The 6,263-nt window shown below is 36.4% G+C and overlaps 1 long non-coding RNA gene across 1 annotated transcript; it reads right to left on the bottom strand.

Moving 5' to 3' along the window:
* Positions 1 to 296: 296 nt before the first annotated feature.
* On the bottom strand, positions 297 to 850 carry LOC124889451. Its single transcript, XR_007048448.1, has 3 exons — positions 825 to 850; positions 431 to 538; positions 297 to 331 (listed from the first exon to the last, which is right to left on the bottom strand). It is a non-coding gene; the product is annotated as an uncharacterized LOC124889451 (long non-coding RNA).
* Between the last annotated feature and the right edge of the window lie 5,413 nt (positions 851 to 6,263).

Genomic DNA, 6,263 nt, shown 5'->3' with positions numbered 1-6,263 from the left:
TTAATGCGTGAAAGACTATTGAAGACTCCAGAAAACATGCATAAGGTGAAAAGATAAATATGCCAGACATAACTGTGTGTATATGCTCATATATATGTGTATGTGTGGGAGGAGACGAAAGCTAGATTTCAGGAGGATGCGCGGAAGCAAGAAGTCTAGAGAAAATATGTAGACAAAATCGGAAGAGCTGACATCAAATAAGCGAGGAAACATATAAAAGGAATTGTACAAATTTATGGAGTAAACACCAATACAAGGCAGGAAGATATACCATCAGCATAACAGAACTTTCACTTAACTGTTTGTTAGACTGTTGAGCAAGGTGTGCTGCCTGTAAATGACAAATTTACTCGAGTATAAGCTAATGTCTTGAACCAAAAAATCACGAAGCTCACATCATACCAAAATGAAATGAAACAATATGACACACATGAAATGGTAGCAGCATTCCAAGGATGTTGTATCTCTGAAGTAAAGAAAGAGAAGGCTCTGCAGCTCCATAAGACAACATATAGTTGACTTCCATCATTAGTCTAGACTGCATAAGAAAAAACTAAGGCCATGCAGAAAAAAATATTAAAAACCAAGAGGCAGATATATAAAAAGATTCCATTGTGCTTAGCAAACCTTTTTAGCATCAGGAATGTCAAGCAATGAGAAGAAGGTATAATAGCATAGAGAAAGCTAAAGAATAGGAGGATTAAAATAACAAGCCGGAGTAATTAAGGTATAATAGCATAGAGAAAGCTAAAAGATAGGAGGATTAAAATAACAAGCGGGAGTAATTAAATAAGTTAACAATGATTTTTTGAATTTGTTCATACCTTGTCCAATTTCATTATGGACAATGGGAGTTTGTGCACAGCAATTTCAATCTCCTCGGATAAGGACAACTTGAGGCGAGCAGCCAGTCTCAAACCACGCAAGATCCTTGCTGAGAGATAAAGAAAATTCAGGATCAGTTGCATAAAAAATTAAAAAGAACATAGAAAATTCAGGATCAGTTGCATCAAAAATAAAAAAGAACACATTGGGGTAAATTCATGTGACTCGTGTTCTATTTTTCAATTCAACAGCCCTACTACCTCCTCCTCAACTTTTAGAAATGCATACTCTAACTAGTAAACCTCTGAAAACAAGTTTCATGTTCATTCGACATAAAGAATGATGTTCAGTTGGTTCATAATAGATAGATATAGTCGATGGGATAGAGTTTTTAAAGTACATACAATATTTTTTTTATAAGTGATGGAATGAAGAATATGATGTTTTCCATCAAAACCTTTCACCAAACTCTTTAACTCACCGTGTTACCTCCAAGTTTATGCCTAATAGCAGATTCACCTCCCCCAATCCACAAGTACACTAGCTGGCAGAATTGGTTTCCCTCACAGATTCATACAGTGGACCATGACATGTGTTACCTCAGTCTTTTATTCTTTGTGCTAAATGGAGCATTGCCTAATCCTTTTCATGGGTAGAGATTGGTGCTAAATGGAGTGTCGCCAAAGCCTTTTCATGGGTAGAGAGGAATTAGACAAGGTAACCATTTATCACCCTTCCTCTTTGTTGTTTCTATGGAGTACCTGGAAAGAGAGCTGAGTATGTTGGCTACTAATCCAAATTTTAAGTATCATCCCAAGTGCAATAAACTTGGTGGCTACTAATCCAAATTTTAAGTATCATCCCAAGTGCAATAAACTTGGTGTTATTGATTCGGGTCAAAGAGACATCTTAGCACTGGAGGACATGAAGACGTGAGTGAAGACCCGAGATTGTGGGGATGACCATCCAAGGAACAAGCTTTGAAGTGTAGAGAACAATTCCCACACTCCAAAGCCGTTACTGTTTATCCGTCACTATTCATCCGCCCCTTTGTAAGGGTTTTTTGGTCATTTGTAATAAGTTGCCCTAGCTATAAATATAACCTTATTAGGTCATTTTGGGGCAGATTTTTGATGATATTTGTAGCCTCTTTTGAGAGCCTCTTAGCAAGGTGGAATCCTTGTGTTGATGAATCACTTAGAAACGGAGATTGCTTGGGGATTTCGGTTCCTTTAAGGTCACGTAAGAGATAGGTTTAGGTTTTGTGTGATAATAAAGATCCAAAAGTGGAATAAGATTTTGGGTTGTTAATATTACATCTTCATTTGTCTATCTATCAATCTTTATCTTATTGCATTTTGTATGTTTGTAGTGGACTGTTTTTGTGTTTTGTTGAATCCAAAAGTTGTGTTCTTGTGTTCATCTTGTTCATCACGTGTTGTTGCTGTTTTTTTTTGTGTTTTACTCTTGCTATCACTTCCTTTCTTGTTTTTCTTGCGAATCCGAGATAGGTAATCAAAAGGGTCCATAGTTCTTGAACTAGTGGACTGATTTTGGTGTTTGTTTTGTGTGTTCTTGGGGAGTTTTGGTATCATTTGGTATCAAAGCAAGGCTGATTGTGTTCCTACACTACCAATCTTGGGTTCTCTTGGACAAAAATTCAAAAAAAAAATATAAAAAAAATACTGAAAATTGAAAAATTCTAGAAAATTGAAATCTTGTTCTAGTTCTTGGACGAATCTGGATTTTGTTGTTGTCTTGGCCGAAAATTTTGTTTTCTTGTCTAGATCTAGAAGTCATTTTGTTCATTTTGTTATTTCTAGTGTTAGTTTCTTCATCACTAACACTCTTGAGTCTAGATCTAGATATGAGCTTGAAATATTGATGTTGTTGTTGTGAACCAAATTGTGACCGATTGTTTTTGCGCATTTGAGACTTGAATGTGTGATGTGTTGTTGGTTCAAGGTTTGAACGTGTATGGTGGTTATTGTGTTGTATTTTTAAGCTTGGAAAGGTGTTGTTGATGTTTGGGGTCCAACTTGAACCTTCGAACTTCAAGATTCAAAAATTGTGTTCTTCACATCTTCATCTATTGTTGAAGAAAAAATGAATGTTTGATCTTGGAAGGTAAAGAAAGAGCGAGTGTATTTTGTTAGTCTTGAAAGAAAAATTTCCAAAATTTAAGATCTCTCAAGACTTTTACAACCAATTCCAACCACTCGAAGGACTTTAACAACCACTTTTCCAACAACCTTGCATGATTTAAGGACCATGTTTTAAGGAAATGGTTCAAGAAAGTCAAGTCTTCCACTTTTGAATTTGAAAAAAAGGATAACAAGACTTATATTTCTCTCCAAAAACTAAGTCCACCAAAGTCCAAATTGAAAAAAAATTGACCAAGACTTGAAATTGGACAACAAAAGTAGTGTGGGACTAAGACCAATACGTGGCTGCTATGTTCATCACGTTTTACTGTTCACGCAGCATATTTAAGCTCAAATTTTAGATTTTGTAGTTTCCTTTTGTTGTTCCTTAGTTTCAATTTCGTTGGTTCCAATAATAATTGGCAAACTAGTACTCGTTTACTAGATTGTTAGTTAGTCTTTGTGTTCGTTCATTCGTGTTTAGCTTTTGTTGTGTGCTTTTCTCGTTTTTGAGTCGTAGTATTCTTTTTAGTTCAAGTTCGTACATTACTTTTTGAGTCGTTTAAAACAAGAATCTAATCCATCCTCTAGCCACAATTGGAATCAAGTGACCTCATTGGAGTACAAGAGAGTTATCAACACTTGTGAGGCCAATAGAGTGAAAACTTCAAAAGTGTGAGCTTGAGAGTGTGCGGACTTGTTTTGATATGTTGTACAGACTGATTTTTGCTAACCTTTAATGTATTTGATGTTTTTGTGTTGTTTGTTTAGTAGCTCTTGATAGTTACAATGGCGAATGAAGCTGAAATGCCTAGTTGGGTTAAATCCATTATGGCAAGGCTTGATGCCATCAATAGTCAAATAATAGACAGAATGGAAGGGAGATTGGAAGGGACGGAAGGCTCTCTTTGCAAGAAGTTGGATAACTTGATAGAGCATCAAAGCCTTCCTAATAAAATTTCCGTGAGTGGCCATGCTCCACATGAGCTACAAGGTAATCAAACTAACTTTTTCACTCTAGTAAAAGAGAATAATAGCCAACTAAGTGTGAATGATAGTTTGTCTTTAAGTGAGCCGAATGTGCCTTTATTTTGTGATGATAATGTACAACTTGAAATTGTGGATATACTAGTTGATCCACTTAGTGTTGAATCCATTGTGGTAAGTGATAGTACATTTTCTTATGGAAGTCATGACAACCAACTTATGTGTGAAAATGGTGATGTTGAACAAGTTGACCAATTGACTAAAGATGACCCTCTAGTTATTTTTGTTGCAGATCATCCTAGCATAGAGGGGATATATGATTGTATTGGTGGTAGTCTCGGAGAAAGGAAGCATGTTCTCCACCCATGTCCATGGATACCCTACCCCTTTGATCTCATTGATCACTTGAGGTGTGATATTGATTCATTTCAAACCATATTCGGGAATGACATGTGTGCATTATGTGAGCATGATTATGTTAATGCTAAGCATGTCTTGTATGTAATTCAGGTTTCCCATGATTGGTGTATCATTTTTGAGAACCCGAGGGATGTTTAGGTATACGTGAAGTTTGAGCCACCTTGGCATAATGCTATGATTCATTACACTAACCATAATCCTCATACCTTGAGAAACTTGTGTTTGTTTATCCTTTCTATCATTTTGCAAGGTTCAGATTCAAGGACGAATCCTTTCTAAGGAGGGGACGATGATACGGGTCAAAGAGGCATCTTAGCACTCGAAGACATGAAGACGTGAGTAAAGACCCGAGCTTTTGGGGCTGCCCATCCAAGGAACAAGTTTTGAAGTATAGAGAACAAGTCCCACACTCCAAAGCTGTTACTGTTAATTTTTCTCTTTGAAAGAGTTTTTTGGTCATTTGTAATAAGTTTCCCTAGCTATAAATATAACCTTATTAGGTCATTTTGGGGCAGATTTTTGATGATATTTGTAGCCTCTTAGCAAGGTGGAATCCTTGGGAAAAGTGGAATCTTTGTGTTGATGAATTGCTTAGAAACGGAGATTGCTTGGGGGTTCCGATTCCTTTGAGGTCACGTAAGAGATAGGTTTAGGTTGAGTGTGATATTAAAGATCCAAAAGTGGAATAATCTTTTGGGTTGTTAATATTACATCTTCATTTGTCTATCTATCTATCTTTATCTTATTGCGCTTTGTATGTTTGTAGTGGATTGTTTTTGTGCCTTGTTGAATCTGAAAGTTGTGTTCTTGTGTTCATCTTGTTCATCACGTGTTGTTGCTATTTTTTTGTGTGTTTTACTCTTGATATCACTTCCTTTCTTGTTCTTCTTGCGAATCTGAGATAGGTCCTCAAAAGGGTCCATAGTTCTTGAACTAGTGGACTGATTTTGGTGTTTGTTTCGTGTGTTCTTAGGGAGTTTTGGTATCAGTTATGCATATATGTTTTTGTAAGTGACCTTATTATCTTTTTTAAAGTTGATCTAGTCTCTATTGGCATGTTTCAATCTACTTTTCATAAGTTCTCTTGGGCATCAGTCTATAAGCCAACAATGATAAGAGCTCAATACACATATCTGGGGTTAAGAATTCTATCAAATAGTAAATCTTACAGTCTTTAGGACATGTAAAGGGAGTTTGCCATTAAAATACTTGGGAGTACCCTTATTATCTAGGAAGATATCTATTAATCAGTGCTTGCCTCTAGTTGAGAAGATATTGGACAGAATGAATTGTTGGTTAGCAAAACTACTATCTTATGCAGGAATAAAGTAGTTATAGAGGTATTTTATGTTTGGAATTCAATTGTACTGGAGCCATATATTCATACTCCCTAAGAGCAACATGAATTAATAGTTGTTGTAGAGTGGAAGAAGTATAGAAAGCTGATGAGAAAGTGAAGCCTAAAGCTGACGAACCAGCTCCAACAATAGTGGAAAAAGTAAAGGAAGCTGATGAAGAAGAGATGCCAACGATTGAGGAACCTCCAGCAAATATAATATAAGAGGTAAAGAAAAATGTCGAGAAAGGAAAGCCAGTTACTGATGAAGCATTGACCCCAACAACTGAAGAGGTAAAAAAGGTTGATGAACTGCCAGCTCCTTCACCAGCCACATCTCACGATGAAGAGAAGCCACAAGCTGAGGAAAGCATACTTGCTACTCTAACAGAATCAAAAGAAAAGACAACAGACACAAAAATTGAGCCTCCTACTACCGAAGAAGTTAAGAAACAAGATAAAACACCTGCATTGGATGTCACCAGCAAGGATATTCCAAAATTTGCCAGGGAACCTACCCCTGAACTAGAAGCTCAAAGTATTCCTGATCA

Source organism: Capsicum annuum, chromosome 12, assembly GCF_002878395.1.
Source record: "Capsicum annuum cultivar UCD-10X-F1 chromosome 12, UCD10Xv1.1, whole genome shotgun sequence".
NCBI lineage: Eukaryota > Viridiplantae > Streptophyta > Magnoliopsida > Solanales > Solanaceae > Capsicum > Capsicum annuum.
Note: the sequence above shows the minus strand (reverse complement) of the source record. Positions and strands in the feature narration are given on the sequence as shown.